The sequence below is a fragment of the Sus scrofa genome, chromosome 9, assembly GCF_054392235.1.
Source record: "Sus scrofa isolate SSC_HxYL_T2T_F1_AM1 chromosome 9, Sscrofa_HxYL_maternal_Yorkshire_Landrace_v2.0, whole genome shotgun sequence".
NCBI classification, from domain to species: Eukaryota; Metazoa; Chordata; class Mammalia; order Artiodactyla; family Suidae; genus Sus; species Sus scrofa.
The window spans coordinates 6,760,329-6,784,626 of NC_139391.1; the positions used below are offsets into that span (position 1 = coordinate 6,760,329).

The 24,298-nt window shown below is 48.0% G+C and overlaps 1 pseudogene across 1 annotated transcript; it reads right to left on the minus strand.

The window, feature by feature from the left end:
* Positions 1 to 16,208: 16,208 nt before the first annotated feature.
* Positions 16,209 to 19,839, minus strand: LOC100523853 (large ribosomal subunit protein uL11 pseudogene; annotated as a pseudogene). The gene has a single exon (XR_014814541.1). The product of XR_014814541.1 is annotated as a large ribosomal subunit protein uL11 pseudogene (transcript).
* Between the last annotated feature and the right edge of the window lie 4,459 nt (positions 19,840 to 24,298).

The following is a 24,298-nucleotide window of genomic DNA, read 5'->3' on the forward strand; positions in this document are numbered from 1 at the left end:
CTGCCGGCCTGCAAGCCCTGTACTTGCTCAGCCTCAAGACCAAAGAAAGAGCCCAGAATCAGCCACAGAGCCATCAACAGTTTAATAGATGGGAGATCTTACGTGTATGGAGCAAATGGGTCCTAGAGTCAATATCCCACCGTGGATGGCAGACAAACAGTGGGCAGGACACAGCAGCAGTCTTCGCTCCCGGGAAGGGGAGACTGCCACTTATAGGGGGAATTATATCAGGACAGCTCATTGATTGCCAACCAAGGGGCATGGCCCTCCTAGCCCCTCAGGCTAAGTGCCTATGTGGGGCAGAGGTCTTCCCTTTGTTAGACTAACTGATCTCAAGATAAAAAATAATCAGTAGCTGAGGCCTGGGGGCAAGTAGGTAAGCATTTACAGATTAGGCTCTGTGATTAAGGGGGAAAGTCAATCCTATGAGTGAGGTGTGGACAAGGCATCAACTGGTCAAGCAGGAGATGAAGAGAGAGCAAGCAAACAGCCATCTCGGGTGGCCTGACCATATAGCCTGGCACATGGACTCGCTTTCCGGTAACAACTGTGGTCACCCAGATGGGACACTGTGCCCACGGCAGCTTGACCCCTGCCAGAGCAGCCACTTCCCTGAGTTCACAGTAGCTGCTGGAGCTCCTCTTGCCCTGAGGAAGTGGGAGGGGGAGATTTCCCTGACAGGTGCCAGCCACCCCATGACAGGAGGCTCTGTGCAGCCAAGAAACATCCAGAAGTGCAGTCCACATTCAGCATCACCTGGGGTAGTTGCTCCAGCTTGCACAGGCTTGGAATTCTCTCCAGTCATTGGGGCCACTTTCCTTGTGGGAAGTGAGCCACTCTGGGTCCATTCTCTTCTGAGAGCTGGGCTCATCTGTTTGGGGGAATCCTCCTTCGTCTGGGGAATCTCCTCTGCCAGGGCCTCACTGGTGTTCAGGCTTAGTCTCCTGAATTCCTCAGGGAATGAGATCTTTAAAGACTTGGATCCAGGGGTTAGAACGCGGGCATATTTCCACCTCAGTGTTGATTCCCTAAGTCAAAGGACTAGGCTCCATTTCAGCAGGAAGCAGTCAGAGCAGTCATTTCCCCGTTCCCTGAGAGAGCTGGGAAAAGATGAAGCAGGACTGGAAGTTGAACCTGAGTCCTGCTAAAACTGCATCCTCTGCCAAGTTTATGATTCCTCTATCCAAAACAACATTGCGGGAGTTCCCGTCGTGGTTCAGCAGAAACGAATCTGATCAGTATCCATGAGGACACAGGTTCAATTCCTGGCCTCCCTCAGTGGGTTAAGGATCCGGCGTTGTCGTGAGCTATGGTGTAGGCGGCAGATGTGGCTCAGATCCCACATTGCTGTATCTGTGACTGTGGCCAGTGGCTCCAGCTCTGATTTGACTCCTAGACTGGGAACCTTCATGTGCCATGGGTGCAGCCCTGAAGAAAAAAAAAAAAAAATGTCACGCATGTCTCTTCTGTCCAACACTCGTTCTCCTCAAGATTAAGAAGTATCAAGGAAAAGGGGGAGGAGTTCCCGTGTGGTTCCGTGTGGTTCAGTGGGTTAAGGATCCAGTGTCATCACTGCAGTGGCTTGAGTTGCTGCTGTGGCGCAGGCTTTTTTAGGGCCACACCCGCACCACATGGAGGTTCCCAGGCTAGGAGTTGAATTGGAGCTGTAGCTGCCGGCCTACACCACAGCCATAGCAACATAACATGGGATCTGAGCCACATCTTCAACTTCATGGCAACTCTGGATCCTCAACCCACTGACTGAGGCCAGGGATCGAAGCCATAACCTCATGGTTTCTAGTTGGATTTGCTTCCATTGCGCCACAATGGGAACTCCCTGCGGCACAGGCTGGGGGGTGGTGGTGAATCTAACTCCGTATTAGATCTATACCTCTTATTATATGTCTCTCTTTTTTTTTTTAAAAGGGCCATACCCACAGCACATGGAGGTTCCCAGGCTAGGGGTTGAATCACAGCCACAGCAGCTCACCCAATGAAGCCAGATCCAAGTTGCATCTGCAACCTACACTACGGCTCATGGGAACACTGGATCCTTATAATCCACATCCTCATGGATATTAGTCAGATTTGTTTCCGCTGAGCCAGGACTGGAACACCTATTCCTTTTATTTTATTTATTCACTTTTTTGTCTTTCGCGGGGCTTCCCAGGCTGGGGGTCGAATTGGAGCTACACCACAGCCACGCATCGGGATCCAAGCCCTGTCTGTGACCTAAACCACAGCTCACGGCAATGCCGGATCCTTAACCAGCTGAACGGGGCCAGGGATCAGAACCCACAACCAGGGATCAGAACCCACAACCTCATGGTTACTAGTCGGGTTTGTTAACCACTGAGCCATGATGGAAACTCCCTGTTACTTTTATTTCAATCTTACTTTAGCTTTTGACCTCGGTCTTGACCTGGGTCCCTTGTGCTTAGTCATCTTGGCTCTGCACTTTTTGCAAAAGAATGCTGCCTACAGCCTGAAATATACAAGGTCTGACCCTTAAGTGTATTACATTTTTAGATAAAAAGTTGCAGAACCAGGAGTTCCCATAGTGGCACAGCTCCTTAAGAACCCAACATAGTGTCTGTAAGGATGCAGATTCGATCCCTGGCCTCTCTCAGTAGGCTAAGGATCCCAAGTTGGAACAAGCTATGGCATAGGGCACAGATGAAGCTCAGATTCAGTGTCGCTATGGCTGTGGTACAGGCCTGCAGCGGCAGTTCTGATTGACTCTTAGCTGGGGGAACTTCTATGGGTGTTGGGTACAGCTGTTAAGAAAACAAAAACAATCCCCCCACCACCACACACACACACACCAAAAACAAAAAGTTGCAGAACAGAGAATAACATCTGTTTTGTTGGAGGTTTTCAAGAACAACATGACCTGACCTATGCCTGGAGCTCCAAGAACAAAGGATTGGACACAAAGAAATTTGCAACAACTAACCGAGACCCTCCCTCACTCTGCCTTTGAAAGGGCTTTCCTGAAAGCTTTCAGGGAGCTCCAGGCTTTGGGGCCTGAGCCGTCCGTGTCCTTACATGGCCCTGAAATAAATTTTCTCGGCTTCTAACCCCGATGGTTCAGTGTTGTTGGGCTTTGCTGTGCATCAGGCAAATAGACAGTTCAGTACTGATGCTCCTTGGTCGCAGTATCAGGAGTCAGGTGTGCTGTACTCTGGCGGAGTTCTGTATAAAATTGTTTTTTATTTCTTCGGTCAACCCTGAGCACCTTGAAGGCAGAGACTGAGCTATTTCTTTTCTTTCTTTTTTTTTTTGTCTTTTCTAGGGCCACACCCATGGCACGTGGAGGTTCCCAGGCTAGGGGTTGAATCAGAGCTGTAGTCACTGGCCTACACCACAGCCACAGCCACAGCCACACGGGATCCCAAGCCCTATCTTTGACCTACACCATGGCTCACGGCAATGCCGGATGCTTAACCCACTGAGCAAGGCCAGGGATTGAACCCACAACCTCATGGTTCCTAGTCGGATTCGTTAACCACTGAGCCACGATGGGAACTCCAAGACTGAGCTATTTCTATGTCCCAGAACCAGGCCTGACCTCCCCCTTCTCCTAGATCCCTTGTCTGCTCCTCCCATGTCCCCCAGTCCCTCCCTCTGCTTCTTTTCCATAGAGGATCCCTAAGTCTGGGAGCCTTTCCTCCATCCTTCCTAAGAGTTTCTTACCAAGATCCTCAGCCAGGTTCAACAAGCCCTGGTGACCGAGTGCAAGGGAAAAAGAGAAAGCGAGAAGTGGGAATTGGGGGCAATTCCCTATTTTTGACTCTGGCAACTGAGTCAGTGATGGTGCCACTAGCTTTCCATTCATCATCCATCATTCATCCTTGCCGAGTGTCTGATTCCCCCCGCCCTTTTTCATTTCAAGGATAATAAGCTAAGATGCTGAGAGGTTAAAAATTTGCCTCAGAGTTCCCGTGGTGGCTCAGCGGAAACAAATCTGACTAGTATCCATGAGGACACAGGTTCGATCCCTGGCCTGGCTCAGTGGGTTAAGGATCCAGAGTTGCCGTGAGCTGTGGTGTAGGTCATAGACAGGCTTGGATCTGGTGGGTTTTTTTGTTTTGTTTTGTTTTGTTTTGTTTTTTTGTCTTTTTGCTATTTCTTTGGGCCGCTTCCGCGGCATATGGAGGTTCCCAGGCCAGGGGTCCAATCAGAGCTGTAGCCGCTGGCCTACACCAGAGCCACAGCAACGCGGGATCCGAGCCGCGTCTGCAACCTACACCACAGCTCACGGCAACGCCGGATCGTGAACCCACTGAGCAAGGGCAGGGACCGAACCCGCAACCTCATGGTTCCCAGTCAGATTCGTCAACCACTGCGCCACGACGGGAACTCCAGGTGTTACTGTGGCTGTGGGTAGGCCGGCAACAACAGCTCTGGTTTGACCCCCGGTCTGGGAGCCTCCATATGCTGCAGGTGCGGCCCTTAAAAAACATTTGCCTCAGATTCCTTTATTTGTTCCACTGTTTGGCCAACATTATTGAGTGTCACGTGAGGGCCAGACACCTTGAAAGGCCCTAGGAACAGAGAGATGGGGCAGAAATAATTCCTGTCCTAGAGACAAATACAGTCTAGTGAGGGCTAAGACACTTATGGAAGAAGGAAGTATGTGTTAAAATCAGTATATATATAGAGAGAGTGTCCTAAGAGCACAGAGGAGGGAGCGATGAATAGCTTTTGGATAAACTGAGCTTAGACTTCATTCGAGGGAAGGAAACACTTGAATGGACCTTGAAGGATAAGTAGAAGTTCACCTCGTAGACAAGTGGGAGAAGGGGATGCTTAAAAAGGCACATTCCATGCAAGGGCATGGAGGTAAAAGCAGAGGGTGTGGCGCTCCCGCTGGGGCAAATTGGGATCAGTGGCATCTGGGGAGCACTGGGACACGAGGGTCAGATCCCCAGCCCAGCAGAGTGGGGTAAGGCTCCTGCATTACCATAGGTGCCCCCTGGATCACGACTGCAGCTCAGATCTGATCCCTGGCCCAGGAGTTCCATGTTCCAAGGGGCAGCCAAAAAAGAAAAAAAAAGAATCCTTTTGGGCAGAACTTGGGGATAAAGAGAGATGAGCAAGAATGTCTGGAGAACCCTGACAGGGTACGGTCTTGGTGGCCCTGAGACAGAGCGGACAGGATGAGGGCCCAGCACCCTGGGACTTAACTTGGCTCTTCTGATGACATGCTGGGGACACCAGGCAGGTCCCTCTCTGTTCCCCAGCTTTCATTTCCTCTAACATAGAAGGTGCAGCCATAAAAAGAAAAAAAGAAAAAAGAAGAAGAAGAAGAATGTGCTATGGGCAACATTCTTTATTTTTTTCTTTTTCTTTTTTCTTTTTTGGTTGCCCTGAGGCATATGGAGTTCCCGGGGCCATGGATCAGATCCAAGCCACAGTTTTGACATAAGCTGCTGCTGGGGCAATGCAAGATCCTTAACCCATCGGGCCAGGGCCAGGGATCAAATGGGCAACATTCTTTTACAAAAGGTACAGAGGCAGCACGACTAAGCACAGGCAGTAGAGCAGAGAAGTCAGAGCTAAGGGAACAGATTCAATATGGAGCCAGGTTTGCTCTTCTGTGTTACACCATGTCCTCAAAGCACGACACCTACCCTTGGATGGGGCAAGGAGACATTGAGAAAGGCTTCCTTGAGCAGGAGACACCTCCGCTGGTCCTTGCGGGATGCTTCGGAGTTAGGAAGAGTCAGAAGGGAGGAAAGAAGCAAGCTTCCTGGTGGGAGGGGACTCCCTGAGCCGGTGCCGGAGTGTGTGGTGAATGAGGAGCGTTCCTGGCAGGAAAGCTGGCAGGTGCGGGGAGGGGATGCTATGGGGAGCCAGAGAGCCCCCCTGGGTGGGCTGGCTGAGGGGGGTACACCTTTGCTTGGGGTTTATGTTTCCATCCGCCTCAGGGTCACTGTGTAACGAAGCAAGTGGACCCACTGCCTGCTACCCAATGGAAAGACCACATACCAGGCAAAGATGGTTTGCAGGGCAAAGAGACTTCTTGCAGCCAGGCCAGGAGATGGGATCTGCTCATCAGCTTTGGAGTGGGGGCTTTATCATGGAAGCAGGGAGCACGAAGAGGGGGAAAGTGAATGTTAAGTGTCAGGAGTTTTCTGCTCAGGCAGGTCTGACTGCCTTTCATGCCTCTTCGTGGGTGCCACGTGCAAACGGAGGGGTGGTGGTCGGTGGGGAACATGGGGTGGATGGGACACAGAGGTCATGATCAGTCATTCAGGTCCATCAAGGCACCTACCTGTCAGTCAGAGAGAGTGCCAGCAAGTTGCTTCCATACCTGTGGTTCCCCGGAAACGCTGCAAACAAACAAACAAACAAACAAAGCTTAGTGTTTTTGATGCATCACTTTGTTTCAACTTTGTGGGCCTCATACGTTATAAGACCTGTCTCAGCTCAACACATCATTTATCTTCTGGTTATCAAAGTCACTGCAGCCTCTCCCAGGCTGATTCCTGACTCGGAGTTTAGGATGCTCTGTCAGTTAGAGGGGATCTCCATGGATTCTCTTCCAAGTCCCTGGAAAGCCAGCCCCAGGAAGGATGATGAAACAGGGAAGAATAAATGTCCCTCTGTATTAGGTACAGTTCTTTAACGTCTGTATTCTCTTGCTTTTGCTATAAGCTGATCACTAACAGAATGTTGCCTATGGCCTGAACTACACAGCACAGCCCATTCCCAAGGCTCTGATCTTTAAGGATATAACAGTTGGAGTTCCCATCGTGGCGCAGTACAACCGAATCCAACTAGGAACCATGAGGTTGCAGGTTCAATTCCTGACCTCGCTCCGTGGGTTAAGGTTCCGGTGTTGCCATGAGCTACGGTAGGTCGCAGATGAGGTTTGGATCTGGCGTTGCTGTGGCTGAGGTGTAGGCCGGTGGCTACAGCTCCAATTTGACCCCTAGCTTGGGAACCTCCATATGCTGTGGGTGCGGCCCTACAAAGACAAAAAAAATAAAAGAAAATAAAGGTATAACACTTTTCCATTCATATAGAGACAAAGAGCTGCAGAACAGAGAAGGACATTTATCTTGTTGGAGGTTAACAGGTACATCATGACCTGACCTATGCGGACAGCTGCAAGAACCACGGTTCCTTACACCAAGAAGTGTGCCACAACCAGCCACACCCCCCCCCCACCTTGCCTTTATTTGTTTATTTACTTATTTTGCTTTTTAGGGGCACACCTGCTGCACACGGAGGTTCCCAGGCTAGAGAGGGAATCAGAGTTGCAATGGCCGGCCTACACCACAGCCACAGCAACGCAGGATCCGAGCCGCCTCTGTGACCTACACCACAGCTCACAGCAACGCTGGATCCCCAACCCACTAAGCGAGGCTGGGGATCAAGCCTGAGTCCTCATGGGTACCCATTAGGTTTATTACCACTGAGCCACAGTGGGAACTCCTCCCCTTGCCTTTAAAAATGCTTGGCTGGAGTTCCCTTGTGGCACAGTTGGTTACGGATCTAGCATTGTCACTGCTGTGGCTAGGGTCTCTGCTGTGGCACGGCTTTGATTCCTGGCCCAGGAACTCTGGGGACTTCCCTGGCTGTCTGGTAGTTAGGATCTGGCTCTTTCACTGCTGCAGCGTGGGTTCAATCCCTGTGGATTGAAGTGGGATTTGCTGGATCCTACATCGAGCCAGTGCACGCCACAGCAATAGATAAATAAATGAATAGAGGAAGTGGGGGAGGGAGAGAGGGATGGGGGAGGGAGGAAGAAAGCCTGAATTCTAACTTGGGGAAGATGGTTTTTTGGGGACGCGAGACCACCATCTTCTTGGTCTTCTGGCTTTACAGACGAAGCCATTCCTCCGGCCCCAACAGCTTTGCTCTTGATTTACTGGCCCGTCATGGGGCCGCGAACAGTGTGAACTTGGACTTGGTAACAGGGGTATAGCCCTGCTGATACCTTAATGGTTGCCTGTCGAGACTCACGTTGGACATTAACTTGGAACATGTAAGATGAATACATGTGTGCTGCTTTAAGCCACAAGCTGTGTGGTCATTTATTACAGTACCAATAGAAAACGAATACTTAGGCAAACACCTATGTCTCATGGCATAGATGTTGAATCCCACTGCCATACACACTCAGAAAGACGGAGGCAGGGAGACCCAGAGGTGTCAGCAGGCTCTCCGAGGAGGCTGGGGAGCAATGAGCCTTCAGGGGTGCTCTGTAGGGGTGGGGTACAGTCTTAGGGCTGCTTCTAGTTGGTTAGAAAAAGCCCTCACCCTCTGACCAAATTTCTCCCAGCCTTGCCTTCGCCCTGCTCCCTCGGTCCTTCCATCATCATTTTAGCAATCTTGACACCATTTTTTTACCTTAAGAACTGTTGAGAATACAGCATGCATGAACCGTGAGGACATTATGCTCAGTGAAATAAGCCAGTCACAAAAGGACAAGGACCGTAGATTTCACTTATATGAGGTCCCTAAAAAGTCAAATTCAGAGAGATAGAAAGTGGAATGGTGGTTGCAGGTGTAATGGGAAGAACACATCTGACTCCGTATCGGATCTGTTTCTTTTACTTTAATCTCTGCATTCTTTTGCTTTTGCTTTAAGTTAAAAATGTTCCCGATAGCGTGAGCTATACAGGATAGCCCATTCTCGAGGCTCTGATCTTTAAGGGTAGAACACGTTTCCATTCATATAGAGATAAAAAAGCTGCAGAACAGAGAACACTTGTCTTATTGGAGATTTACGGGAACATCACGCCCAGATCTACGTGGACCGTGGCAAGAAGAGGATTCCCGCACCAAGAAGTGTAAGGCAACCAACCATGCCCTTCCCTCACCTCATCTTTAAAAATACTTGGCTGAACTTTCCTTGTGGAACAACAGGTTAAGGACCTGGCACTGTCATTGCAGTGGTTTGGGTCTCTGCTGTGGCATAGGTTTGATACCTGGTCTGGGAACTTCCAAATGCCTCAGGTGCAACCAAAAAAATTTAAAAAGCTTGACTGAAACCCACCCTTCAGGGAGTTAAGGGTTCTTTGGGGCATGAGACACCTGTTTTCCATGCATAGGACTGCAATAAATCTTTTTTTTTTTTTTTTTTTTGTCTTTTTAGGGCCGCACTCTCCGCTCCCGCAGCATGTGGAGGTTCCCAGGCTAGGGGTTGAATCGGAGCTGTAGCTGCTGGCCTACACCACAGCTCACAGCAACGCCAGATCCTTAACCCACTGAGCGAGACTAGGGTTCAAACCCACAACCTCATGGTTCCTAGTCGGATTTGTTAACCACTGTGCCATGATGGGAACTCCAATATTTCTCTGCTCCAAACTCCAACATTTTGGTAGTTGGCCTCACTGTGCATCAGGCACATGCACTTGCATTGGGTGACAGAGGGTCTGGGAGAGGGAGATGTGGGGCTTAAGTGTTTAACAGGTGCAGAGTTCCAGTTTGGGAAGAAAAAAGTCCTGGACATGGATGGTGTGATGGTTCTACAATAACGTGAACGAACTTGACGTCACTGAACTCCACACTTAACATGGTAAATTTTAGGACTTCCCATTGTGGCTCAGTGGTAATGAACCCGACAAGTAACCATGAAGATGTGGGTTCAATCCCTGGCCTCGCTCAGTGAGTTGGGGATCCGGCATTGCTGTGAGACGCGGCTCGAATCCCACATTGCTGTGGCTGTGGCATAGGCTGAGGGCTACAGCTCTGATTCAGTCCCTAGCCTCAGAACCTCCATATGCTGCAGATGTGACCCTTAAAAAGAAAAAAAGAAAAAAAAAAAAAGACTGTGAATGTACTTTATGTCATTGAACTGTATACTTTTTTTTTAATGATTTTTTTTTTTTTTTTTTTGTCTTTTAGGGCCATACCCGCAGCATATGGAGATTCCCAGGTTAGGGGTCCAACTGGAGCTGTAGCCACTGGCCTATGCCACAGCCACAGCCATGCCAGATCTGAGTCACATCCATGGCCTATACCACAGCTCATGGCAACGCCAAATCCCTAACCGATTGAGCAAGGCCAGGGATTGAACCTGTGTCCTCAAGGACACTAGTCAGATTCGTTTCCGCTGAGCCATCAATGGAACCCCTGCACTGTATACTTAAAAATGGTAAATTTTAGGAGTTCCCATAGTGGCTCAGCGGTAAGGAACCCAACTAGTATCCATGAGGACATGGGATCGATCCCTGGCCCCCACTCAGTGGGTTAAGGATCCGGTGTTGCTATGAGCTCTGGTATAGGTCGCAGACATGGCGCCGATCTGGCATTGCTGTGGCTGTGGCTATGGCAGGCGGCTACAGCTCCAATTTGATCCCTAGCCTGAGAACTTACATATGCCAAGGGTACAGCCCTAAAAAGCCAAAAAAAAAAAAAAAAAAAAGGTAAGTATAGCTTTTATTAAAACTATAATGAAAAAATTAAAAAATTTTGCTTAAAAAAGTAAATTTTAGGAGTTCCCACTGTGGTGCCGTGGGTTAAGGATCCAGCACTGCCGCAACTGTGATGCAGGTCATAACTGCAGCTTGGATTCGATCCCTGGCCTGGGAACTTCCATATGCCATGCATGCAGCCAAAAAAAAAAATATATATATATATATGGCAGATTTGATATTATGTATATGTTCCCACAGTTTAAAGAATAAATTAATTGTTTAAAAGTCTATTGAGTAGACACCATTTTGGAGAATGGGCTCACGGGGGCAACCAGCCGTCTTTTTGCCACTGCGGTGCTGCCGCTGGAAACACAGAGACTCTGGTCGCCTGACGTCTCCCTCCAGCTCCCACTACGCCACATCTCTTCCCTCCCTCTCCACGCCCCACTGGGGTCCCGACTGTCACCCCCCAGCCAGTGCCATAACCAACCAGCTTCTCGCACTCGCTCCAGACATCACACAGCAGCCCCAAACCTTCCCCTGGGGCCCTCTGCTTTTACTGGGTGAGCTGAAATCCTTACCAGGCAAGATCTGGCCCTGCCTTCCTGTCCACTCTCACCTGGGGCCAACCTCCCCCCTGCTTTCTGCACCCCAACCGTAGCCCGGCAGGCTTGCAGTTCCTCAGAGGCACTGCACTGCTTCCTGCCTCAGGGCCTATGCACGGCGCTGCCATGTGCCCGGAGCGCTGTGCCCCTTCAATGGGCCAGCTCCTTCCTTCTTTCTTTTAGTCTCAGAGAAGCCCCTGTGAGGCTCCAGGCAGCTCGCTCTCCTTTTGCACACTTCCAAGATATCTGCCCTTCCTACTGCACCTAATACACACACATACATACACACACACACACAATTACTGTGCTAAGATATATATAATGAAAGTTACCAAATTTTTAAGTTTAGGGTACAGTGTACAGTTAAGTGACAATAGGAACAGTCACGACCAGCGGCCTCTAGAGCTTTTCGTCTTCCCAAACTGAGACTCTGTACCCATGAAATAACAACTCCCCTCTCCCATCCTCTGCAGCTACCATCCTACTTTCTGCCACGATGAATGTGGCTGCTTTAGGTCCCTCATATGAGTGGAATCATACAGTACGTGGCTTTTGCGATTATCTTATTTCACTTCACATAGTATCTTCAGGCTGCATCCAGGTTATAGCGTGTGTCAGAAGTTACTTCCTTTTTATGTAGTTGAACGATATTTCCTTGCATGTGTAAACCGATTTTATCTACCTCTTCATCCACGGATGGACACTTTGTGGGCTTCCACTTTTGGCTACTGAATAGAGCGGCTATGAAGGTGGTGGGGCACATATCACCTCATTTTAATTATATATTTAATTGCATGATTATCGGTCTAAACTGGGTTTTCTCTTCCTGGTCTCTGGACATCGTGATTGTTCCCTGACGGAGCTGCAGTTCTGAGCACAGTGCCCAGGCGTCAGCCAGATGTTCAGTGAATCCTTGTAGAATGGATGAATGAGAGACACATGTGCTGTATGAAGTCTTCAGAGAAGGGCAGGGGACTTGGGTCTGGGATCTAGCTCATTGATTCCTCCTTGCGTGCTCTGACCTTGGCCAAGACACTTCACGTGGAACCCTGGAGCACTGTCTGCCCTACGGGGTTCTCGTCAGGGTCAAATGAAATACATGTGATGAGAGTCCAGGTGCTGCCCCGGGGAGCTGCGCCGTGACCTGGAGACACTGGCTGACACATAGAGGCTTCCGCTGAGACAGGTGGACTAACGGGGTTCTAATCCAGCTCCAAGTCCACCATCAATCGCCAGATGACGTTGGATCTGTATTGGTTTCTCATGGCTGCTATAACAAACTACCACAAACTTTGTGGCTTAAAACAACATGGACTTATGCTTACAGTTCTGGAGGTGAGAAGTCTATTTTTATTTTTATTTGTTTGCTTTTTACGGCCACACCCGTGCCCCATGGAGGTTCCCAGGCTAGGGGTCCAATCGGAGCTGGAGCCGCCAGCCTACAACGCAGCCACAGCCACACAGGATCCGAGCCACATCTGTGACCTACACCACAGCTCAAGGCAACACCGGATCCTTAACCCACTGAGCGAGGCCAGGGGATTGAACCTGCGTCCTCATGGATGCTAGTCAGATACGTTAACCACTGAGCCACGATGGGAACTCAAGGAGGTGAGACGTCTAAAATCAAGGCATCAACAGGACTGCATTCCTCCTGGATGTTTCAGGAAAAATCCATTCCTTTGCCTTTTCCAGCTTCCAGAGACCACCTGCACACCTTATATTTCCTACTGCACTCTCTCATCTCCTGCCTCTCTCTCTTAAAGATCCTGTGATGATATTGGCCCATCTAGACAATCCAGGAGGGGCTATCTCAAGATCTGCACCTTAATCTCATTTGCAAAGTCCTTTTTGCAGGACAGCATATCCCCAGTAATCGTCACGGGTTCTGGGGACTGGCACATGGGCATCGGTACCATCCTTCTCCCACCTGGGCCCCAGGCTCCTCTTCCAGAAGATAATAGCCTCAGTTCTGCCCTGCCCTCCTGCAACCTCTCTGGAAGGAGTGCTTTCATGGAGCCAGGGGTGTTGGGTAGAGACCAGGGAGTGACCGGCCCAGCTTGCAATTCCCCCAGTCTCGTCACAGGTGGTCACAGCTCCAGGACCTAACTGTCCCCCCAACCCGTGCTCTGCCTTCCCTTCCATTTTCTGGGCTCTTCCAGGCAGGCTGGCCCCCTCCCACCCCAGTGAAACCAGTCTTACACACACACACACACACACACACCCTTTATTACGAAGGGGCAAACACTTACTGCCTCACACTATCCCTGCCTGGACCCCAGCCCCGCATTCCAAGAACCCTGATCCAGTTACTTCTCCTACACCCACTCCTCACTCACAGCCCCTTTCAGAAGTCATATGGCCGTTTTTCATTTCTCTCTATTTAACAGGTTGGGAAATTGAGGTTCCCTGCTCTCTTCTGCCACTGTCCCTTCTGCTCTCAGCCTCCAGGGCCAGGGCAGTTTCAACAAGATTCACTTAGCCCAAAGTAGGGACAGTGTCGAATTAGTCAAAGTCAGAGGGGCTCCAAAGAGCATCCGAGGCCCTACCTGGCATTCAGGGGTCATTCAGACCCCAAATACTTCCTGAGCGCCCACCCTGCTTTAGGTCGAGAATAAAGTGGATTCTCATTCTTGCTCTCATGAGGCTCACTTTGTAGTGGCAGGAAACTGTCACAGAAACAGGCAGTCGTATCAGATGGTGATAAATGTGGTGAAAAAGAATAAAGCCAGGGGAGGCATCGGCACACGCAGGGGTCAGGGTGATAGCACATTCAAGAGAAGGTGGTCAGGAAACACTTCCCTAACAAGCAAAACATGGGAAAAGACTCCTAAAGAAAGGAGGGAGCGAGCAAGGTGGAAGTGGGGGGAAGATTCCAGGCCGGAATCAGCATCACGCGCAGCAGCTGGTACCCAGATGTCCTGCCATAGTACCAGCCAGCACCGTCCCCATCTTCTCCATCTCAGAAAATGGCACAAACACCTCCCCTGTCCATAAGCCAGAAACCCGAGAGTCATTTTTGCCCCTGAACTCTACCTCTCTCCCCACACCCCAAAAGGGCCAGGCCCTAGAGATGTTACTAACTATCTCAGAAATCCACTGCTTCCCTCGATTCCAGAAAATTTCCCCACCCCTCTTCAGCCCTACTCCACCCGCAGTCTTCCCCTCAGCAAATGGCCAATCGCTCAGCCCCAAGCACCTTGGGGTCATCCTAATTCCTTCTTTTCTCCCATACCCAGCATCCAGTCCATCAGCAGATCTCACTGGCGCTCCCTTCAGATTCCATCCAGATTTCCACCCCCCCAAAACAGAATGGAGGTTCCTTAGAAAACTCAAAATAGAACTACCATGTGATCCAGCAATCCCACTCCTGGGCATCTATCCAGAGAAAATCCTAATTCAAAAAGATACATGCACCCTCTCAATGTTCACTGAAGCACTCTTAACAAGAGCCAAGATATGGAAACAACCTACATCCAAGGACAAAGGGATGGATAAAGATGTGGTACTGGAGTTCCCACTGTGGCACAGTGGAAACGAATCCGACTAGGAACCATGAGGTTGTGGGTTTGATCCCCGGCCTCACTCAGTGGGTTAAGGATCCGGTGTTGCCATGAGCTTGGTGGAGGTCACAGATGCAGCTTGGATACCCCATTGCTGAGCCTATGGCATAGGCTGGCGGCTGTAGCTCTGATTTGACCCTAAACTGGGAAGCTCCATATGCCGCAGATACGGCCCTATAAAGCAAAAACAAAAAACAACAAACCCAAAATAAGAAGATGTGGTACATATATATATAATGGAATATTACTCAGCCATAAAAAATGAAATAATGCCATCTGCAGCAACATGGATAGACCTAGAGATTATCATACCAAGTGAAGTTAAACAGTAAGACAAACATCACATGATATCACTTATATATGTGGAATCTTAAAAAAAGGATACAAACGAACTTATTTGCAGAACAGAAACAGACTCACTGACTTTGAAAACAGACTAATGGTTACCAAAGGGAAGAGGTGTGGGGTGTGAAATGTGGGTTTGGGATTGGCCTATGTACGCTGAGGTATATGGAATGATTGGCCAACAGGGACCTGCTGTATAGCACCGAGAACTCTACCCAATATTCTGTCATAATCTATGTGGGAAAAGAATCTAAAAGAGAATGGATGTGGACCTCTCACTGTGGCCCGATGGATCAGTGGCATCTCTGAAGCACGAGGACACAGGTTCACTCCCCAGCTCAGCACGGTGGGTTAAAGGATCTGGCATTGCTACAGCTCAGCTGTGGCTTAGGTCACAACTGTGGCTTGGATCTGATCCCCGGCCCCAGGAATTCCATATGTTGGGCTCCCCGGCCCAAAGAAAAGAATGGATGTATGTACATGTATAACTGAATCATCCTGTTGGACAGAGGAAATTATCACAACATTGCAAATCAACTCCACGTCGATAAAACGTTAAAAAGGGAAACAAGGGAGTTCCCGTCGTGGCGCAGTGGTTAACGAATCCGACTAGGAACCATGAGGTTGCGGGTTCGATCCCTGCCCTTGCTCAGTGGGCTAAGGATCCGGCGTTGCCATGAGCTGTGGTGTAGGTCGCAGACGCGGCTCGGATCCCGTGTTGCTGTGGCTGTGGCTGTGGCTGGCAGCTACAGCTCCAATTAGACCCCTAGCCTGGGAACCTCCCATATGCCGAGGGAGCGGCCCAAGAAATGGCAAAAAGACCAAAAAAAAAAAAATTAAAAAAAAATAAAAAGGGAAACAAAACAAAACAGATTCCCACCCTTTCACAGCAACCTCCGCGCCCATCTCCCCCGGTTCAAGTCATGGTTGATTGAGCCTGGGCTGTTCAAAATAGGCCTTTATGTCCTTGGCTTGCTTCCCTTGTCCCTAGAGTCTGTCTCTAGATTCGATGCTGAATTGGGGGGAAAAAAAAAAAGTTACCACTGCTTTCAGAATAAAATCCCAAGTACCCAGTCTGACTAACAGGGCCTTCGAGCGTCTGGTCTGGACCACAGCCCGGCCGTGCTCCCTCCCCGCTGCTCCCCAGGCCCACTGGCCTCATGGCTGTTTGTTCCTGCGACGGGCTGAGTATCCTCCTGCCTCAGGGCTCATGGGCCTACAGTTCCCTGGGCCTGGAACACCTCCCCCTCGCAGTACAAACTCTGACAGTTGGGTTTTGTTTTGTTTTGTTTTTCCATTGGTTGTCAAATAATCTTTAATTTTTCTTTGCAGTTCTTAACGAGCTGGGCATTCCACTGCACCCCTGTGGATGTCATCTATGATGGCGTGAGGGTGGCGGCCACCAACATTGTAGCCCACAGACTGGGCAGTCCCCAGGATCGCTTTAAGGGTTCCAGAAAGTTCTCCAGCTAAAGAGTGGTGCCGCATCTGTCGGGCAATGCTGACAGTCTCCACAAAAGTGATGTTTCCGCTGTGCTTAATGTTTTTCTGCTTCTTTCTGTCTCTTGGCGGCTCCTTTAGAGCTTTGATGATCAGGGCAGAGCCAGAAGGTACCACCTCCATCTGGGCTTGTCTGTTCGGAATGGTCAGTTTCACTGTAATTCTCAGGCCCTTCCAATCACCAGTTGCCTTGGTGATGTCATCACCAACCTTTTTTGGAGACAGACCCGGGGGGCCGATCTTGGGGGCCAGGGCAGATGGAGCACCACCTTCTCCACTGGTACATCTCAGGTACATGACTTTGATCTCTTTGGGGTCGAACTTAGGCGGCATGGTGGTGGCAGCTGGTGTCGGATGCATCCGGATTCGGGACAACTGAAGAAAGCCGCACCCTGGCCGCCTCCGAGCCGAGCCGAAAGCCGAAAGCCGAAAGCAGGTTTTTTTCCTTTTTTGTAGAGAAAATGCCTGACTTAAGCTTTGATTGCCAAGGCAGCCACATCAAAGGACTTCTTGAATAAGCAAATTGCTGTATAAAGAGCCAGGCGGCTCCTGGAACTGAGCCGCTTTGTTTTGGAGGTGTTAGTCAATCTCCATAATGGACCGTTTGGGTCTCTTGTTCTTCCTCTTTCTACACGTTAAAATTCCTGCTCATGTGTTGTAAATTCATCACAGAGAAACCCAAGGTTCCGCACCCTCAACCCCCATAAAAGCAGAACTCCGGCCCCACAGAGTCTTCCTTCCTCTCTCTACCCGTGACCTTGCTGTATGGCCCCAGGTGTGCTGTGTAATTTCCAGGTCCTGTAAACCCTTATTTTTTCAAAAGTTCCTGATGCTTATTGCTACAAGGTGTCTTGCAATCAAAACAAGGACTTGAAGGGCCAGTTCAGCCACAACCTTGCTTATGGATAAGCTGAGACAGACAAAAGAGAAGCACCGGGCACAAGACCGCAAGATTCCCCTTGCAATTAACCAAGGCCAACGCCGTTTTTACCTGCAACTTGCCACCTACCTACCTAACGCAGGTGAATAACACCCTCTAGGAAAGGGGCACCACTAGCATGCTGGCGTCTGTCACACTGCTGTGTGCTTTCACATGTTTCTCGGTGGTGTGTTTCCGGTGGGATCCAACCCAAGAGGTCACAGCTGCCCTAATGATCCCAAGAGAGTGGTGTGATCAAGGCCAGGGGGTCTAATGAGAAGAGGAGACCACTAATTATAAAGGCCTTAACTGATTATTCATGTACTGAAAGGTCCTCCCTGCCTCAAGGCCAAGGTAGGCTGAGGAGGGCACAGCGATTGTCACCGCCCAAGGAGGGGCACTGAGAAAAAGATTCCTTTGCAGAGGAGAAAGGGAGACCCCCGCCCGCTGCCAGTACCACTACGTGGCTCAGTACAAGGAGCCATGTGGACAACGTGTCCTAACCGAGAAAGATCAAAGAGCCTCGCAACCGGAAACGAGGGGCAGCACCACGGGGAAAATAGGACAGAGGTTTATGGTCTTTGTGTCACCACTTCACTCACTCCTCGGTCCCCCGACCTGATAGGATATTGTGGATCTAATCCCTGGTACAATGTTACTAAAAAATTTAATAGACAGATATGAATGTCCTGAACATCTGGCATCAACGTCTCCTAAGACCCCTGAGCGGTATACACCAGCCCTTGATAAATGCAAAACCCCACAGATGCTTCCTGGTGCTGATGCTATGCATACTGATATGCCACACTCTGGAATTACGCTCCAGGGCTCAGGGGCTGCTCCTGCAGACTAGGTGCACAGAGCGCTAATGGAGGAAGACCCCAATCCCAGAGAGATCTCTTGGGACCCTCCCTGGAAAGAAAAGGAGCCGCCTACAAAGTGGGCTTACAGTGAGGTCATCCAAAAATTTCCTGTAATAGCATGTAAGATTAAGGTACCAGGATAAAAACAAGAAGTATAGGAGGAGTTCCTGCTGTGGCACAGTGGGTTCAGAACTGTACTGCAGCAGCTCAGGTCACTTCAGAGACACAGGTTTAATCCCCGGCCCAGCACAGTGGGTTAAAGGATCCAGTGTTGCCACAGATGTGGTGTAAGTTGCAGCTGCAGCTAGGATCCAGTCCCTGGCCCAGGAACTTCCATGTGTTGCGGGTGTGGTCATTAAAAAAAAAAGAAAGAAACAAAAGGAAATCAAAATCCATACCTTCACTGGGAGTTCTCTGGGGGTCTAGTAGTTAAGACTTGACACTTTTGCGGTTGCAGCCGGGGTTCAATCCCTGGTCTGAGAAGTGAGCTCCCAGATCAAGCACCATACACTGTGAACAAAGCTCCAGAAAACCATACCTTCACTGAAATCCAAATCTTTCTTAAATATTTTACGCAGCAAGAAAGAGAGATGAGGGAGTTCCTGTCACGGTGCAGTGGAAACAAATCTGGCTAGGAAGCACGAGGTTGTGGGTTTGATCCCTGGCCTCACTCAGTGGGTTAGGGATCCGGCGTTGCGGTGAGTTGTGGTCTAGGTCACAGATGCGGCTTGGATCCCACGTTGCTGTGGCTTTGGTGCAGGCCGGCAGCTGTAGCTCTCATTTGACCCCTAGCTGGGAAGCTCCATATGCTGAGGGTGATGCCCTAAAAAAAAAAAAAAGAAAGGAAAAGAGAGAGGGAAACTAATTGGTTATTGTGGATTTCTTGGATTTTCTTGCTTGTTTAGAACAAGACAATATTCTCTGAATTGATACTCAGAGCTGCCAACATGTGCCAACTGGCCAGTATTTCTAAAGATACTAAAATTCATATCTTTTTTTTTTTTTTTTTTTTTGTCTTCTTAGGGCTTCACATGCAGCATATGGAGGTTCCCAGGCTAGGGGTCGAATTGGAGCTACAGCTGCTGGCCTACACCACAGCCACAGCAACGTGGGACCGAGCTGCGTCTGCGACCTACACCACAGTTCACGGCAACGCTGGATCCTTAACCCGCTGATCGAGGCCAGGGATGGAGACAGCGTTCTCATGGATGCCAGCTGGGGTCGTAAACTGCTGAGCCACAGTGGGGCTCCGACAAATACAAATCTTAAAAGTTTTCTCCACAAATATTAGTAAGAAGCTTTAGGCATTGGAGCAGGTAATCTTAAATTGTTCCATCTGGCATTTGGATTCAACTGATACAATAAACCAATGAGTCTTATACTGTTGCACGTGATTCATAGCTAACATTTGGAACAGAAGCTACTGGGTGTCTGTTTGTGTCTGGATGTTGAATACATCCATGGGTGTATGTGATATATACATACTTTCTTTTCTTCTCTACCTCTGGATGGAAATGCCAAAAGTAACTTGTAAAAGAGTCTACTTAATACGTTTAAGAATAAGTAGCTATGAATTAAGTATTCCTAAAATTCAGAAATAAAGAAACTAACCCAAATGTTTTCTAAGTACTTGTGATCTGGGGTAATCTTTGGTAAATAAAAACTAGTTAAATTAAAATTCTTGTCTTTAGGGTGTTCCCATTGTGGCTCAGTGGTAATGAACCCAACTTGCATCCATGAGGATGCAGGTTTGATCCCTGGCCTCCCTCAGTGGGTTAAGGAGCCAGTGTTGCTGGGAGCTGTGGTGTAGGTCGCAGACTAGGCTTGGATCCCGTGTTGCTGTGGCTCTGGCTTAGGTCAGTGGCTGCAGCTTGGATTTGACCCCTAACCCGGGAACTCATATATACCACAGGTTCAGCCCTAAAAAGCAAAAAAAAAAAAAAAAAAAAAAAAAAAAAAAAAAAATTTCCTCCGCATCACTAGCATTAAATTAAATGCAGATAAACCACTTTTATTCTCCCTGGGCTTCACATTATCTCAATTCAAAATTTTTCAGCAAGAAAAGTAGCTGCAGGTGATGGCTGACTGTCTAGTGTCTAATAAATTGTTTATGGGTAGTCTAAACCTAACTGTTGAAAGACAGAGAGCAAAATGTCAGTGAGATAAGAGTTTTTAGGTGAAATTTTCAGCAATAATTATGTGTCATGTTAGGTCAACTCAAAAATAGTTTCCCCACATCTTTGGCAACTTCCAGCCTTCAAATTTTGCTAAGTTCACTGAAATCATGGGAATTCACTGACTGTCTAGATCATTTCCAACGAGGATAAAACACTGAAACAGTCATTGGTAAACAAGTCTAAGTTCACCTAATTTTGACCTCTTATAACAGAGGAAATTATGACATTTGGTTCTATTAGTAAGCGTTTCCTGTGCCACCCTGAAGAGTCGCGCTATGAGGAAAGGTATGTTTCTGGACATTGCAAAAGATACTCAGCAATGCGCTGATCTAAAGAGTGCTGGCTTAACAGAGATTCACAACTGCTTACTTCTTAGTGTTCACTAGAAATGAAGGTTTCTACAAATGACAAATTCTAATTAACATATGTAATTAAAGCTACTAGAAATAATGGGGTAAACAACACTGCCGGGGAAGTAGGATGTGTATTTTGGCTTAGAGAAGATACAGGTATGGAGATGCATTTTTGTTAAGGGAAAAGAGTAAATTTTTCCTAAAGTACAACTGGTTATTTCAGAATGGGAAAGATGAAAATATAGGAGGAAATAATATAGAAAGTTGGGATAAAAGAGAAAGGAAGAGAAAATTTTACCCTGTGTGCTCAAGTTGGCTAAAATGGAACGGTTATTATAAGAGGTTTTTGTTTTTAAACAGGTTTTTGTTTTTAAACAGGGTTCACTTGAGCTCCTGCTGTGGTCACTGTGGAGGCACAGGTTCGATCCCTGGCCTGGTGCAGTGGGTTAGGGTTAGGGCAGTATAGTTTGTAGCTGCAGCGTAGTTTGTACCTGCAGCTAGGATTCAGTCCCTGGCCTGGTAACTTCCATATGCCATGAGTGCAGCCATATTAAAATTTTTTTTAATTTAAATAAAAATAGGTTTTACTCTTGATAGTATGCTTAAGTAATTTTCTTTCATCTGCTACAATGACAAAGTTCTCTTGGAGTGTTGATCTGCTCCTGATAAGAGATTATGAAAGGTTTTCTTTACCTTTTTTTTTTTTTTTTTTTTTTTGCCACACCCATGGCATGCAAAATTTCCCAGGCCAGGGACTGAACCCTCAGCACTGCATTGACAGCACTGGATCCTCGACCCACTGCACCACAAGAAAGCTCCTTCTCAGAATTCCCATGGTGGCTCAGTGGGTTAAAAACCCAACACAGTGAAGTTCCCGTTGTGGCCCAGCAGAAATGAATCTGACTAGTATCCGTGAGGATGCAGGTTCCATCCCTGGCCTCACTCAGTGGGTTAAGGATCCAATGTTGCCTTGAACTGCAGTGTAGGCTGCAGACTCAGCTCAGATCTGGCGTTGCTGTGGCTGTGGCGTAGGCCAGAAGCTGCAGCTCCGATTCAATCCCTGGCCTGGGAACTTCCATATGCTGTGGGTGCAGCCCTAAAATATAAACCAAATTTTAAAAACCCAACACAGTGTCCATGAGGACGAGGGTTTGATCCCTGGCCTCGCTCATTGGGTTAAGGATCCAAGCATTGCCCTAAGTTGGTGTGAAGATTGCAGATGCGGCTCGGATCTGGTGCTGCTGTGGTGCAAGCCTGCAGCTGCACTCCAACCCAACCCCTAGCCTGGGAACCTCCATATGCTGCAAATGGAGCCCTAAAGCCAAAAAAAAAAAAAAAAAAAAAAGATCCCAAACCAAAGACTCTTTCTTTAAGCATTTTAAGTAATCTGGCTAAAAGGCAAAGATTTTATGTTTTACCACAATAATTCCCTCTGCTTCATGTTGTCTTAATCAGGTGTTTGATTACTTAAGAAAACTGAGTCATCTCAATATTAAAAAAGCTAAGTTTTGCCACAAGCTGCAGCATAGGTCGCCGCTGCAGCTCCATGTTGACCCCATCCCAGCAATTTCCATATGCCATAGGCACAGCCATAAAAAGAAAAAAATTAAATAAATAGAAAATAAAAGAGCTAACTTTTGCTCACAACTACTGGACTTCTGTATTTGACTTTAAAATCTTTTTTTTTTTTTAATTGCTTTTCAGGGCTGCACTTGCGGCATATAGAAATTCCCAGGAGTTCCCGTCGTGGCGCAGTGGTTAACGAATCCGACTAGGAACCATGAGGTTGCGGGTTCGGTCCCTGCCCTTGCTCAGTGGGTTAAGGATCCGGCGTTGCCGTGAGCTGTGGTGTAGGTTGCAGACGCGGCTCGGATCCCGAGTTGCTGTGGCTCTGGCGTGGGCCGGTGGCTCCAGCTCCGATTCGACCCCTAGCCTGGGAACATCCATATGCCGCGGGAGTGGCCCAAAGAAATAGCAAAAAGACAAAAAAAAAAAAAAGGTAGTAAAAAAAAAAAAAAAGAAAGAAAGAAATTCCCAGACTAGGGGTCGAATCTGAGCTGCAGCTGCCAGCCTACACCGCAGCCACAGGAACTCAGGATCTGAGCCAAGTCTGTGACCTACACCACAGCTCATGGCAATGCCAGAGAGAGGCCAGGGATCCCACTGAGAGAGGCCAGGGATAAAACTTGCATCTTCATGGATACTAGCCAGGTTCATATCTGAGCCTCATGAGAACTCCTAAAATCTTTTGTTTTCTAATGATTTGTGATCCTATTAAGTGTCCAAAACCTTGTGATATTTTTGGGAAACTCCCCCAAATCAAATTCTAAGTCTTTTTGACATGGAAATAACTTTGGGATTTTCCAGAGGGTTCCTGAAACATCTCCAAAGACTTGTTATAGCTCCTTATAAAAGGAGTGACATTAAACTAATTAGGCTTATTTATCAAATTACATGGGAAGCACTGTCAAATAAGAATAATGCTAAATTTTCTTTATTGGTATCCTGGTATGGGTATATTTTATGGATATAAGTATTCCAGAAATTATATGAAATTCCTAAAAGTCTGATATGTAATGTTATCAATTATAATTCCAGTGGTCATCTTCAAATGTGTATCACAGAAATAGCCAAATTTCACTGTCAACTGCATTGTAATTAATTCTCATCAGCTCCTTAGCTATGGGCATTTTTAAGTCTTTTGTCATTTACTGGCAGTTACTGTTTTACTCTGATGCTTTTGCAAAAGTGCTTCATCTTTGGAGTTCCCATCATGGCTCAGTGGTTAACGAATCCGACTAGGAATCATGAGGTTTCGGGTTGGATCCCTGGCCTTGCTCAGTGGGTTAAGGATCCAGCGTTGTTGTGAGCTGTGGTGTAGGTTGCAGATGAGGCTCGGATCTCGTGTTGCTGTGGTTGTGGTGTAGGCCGGAGGCTACAGCTCCGATTCGACCCCTAGCCTGGGAACCTCTATATGCCGCAGGACAGCCCAAGACACGGCAAAAAAACAAAAAAACAAAACAACAAAAAAAGTGCTTCATCTTCAAGGAGATTCATGGAAAGGACTCTGACAAGCATAGGTTTCTGATAACTTTCAGATCACACCGCTGAGCTAGGTAATAATTTATAGAATGCTGAGGAAAAACTGGAACCATAAAACTAATAATAGGAGTTCCCATCGTGGTGAAGTGGAAACAATCCGATTAGGAACCATGAGGTTGTGGGTTCGAACCCTGGTCTCGCTCAGTGGGTTAAGGATCTAGCATTGCTGTGAGCTGTGGTATAGGTTGCAGACTTGGCTCAGATCCCTCGTTGCTGTGGCTGTGGTGCAGGCCAGCAGCTGTAGCTCTGATTTGACTCCTAGCCTGGGAACCTCCATATGCTGCAGGTGTGGCCTTAAAAAAAAAAAAAGCAAAAAAATAAAAATTAAGAAAAGAATTATAACGACTGAACGAACTGATGAAGATAATTACAATTTTTATGGCTTTTGCTTGAAACATTGTTGGTTTTTCAATTTTTTGTTTCCCAGATTTAAAGAAACTTTTTCTCAGAGTTCCCGTTGTGGCACAGTGGTTAACAAATCTGACTAGGAACCAT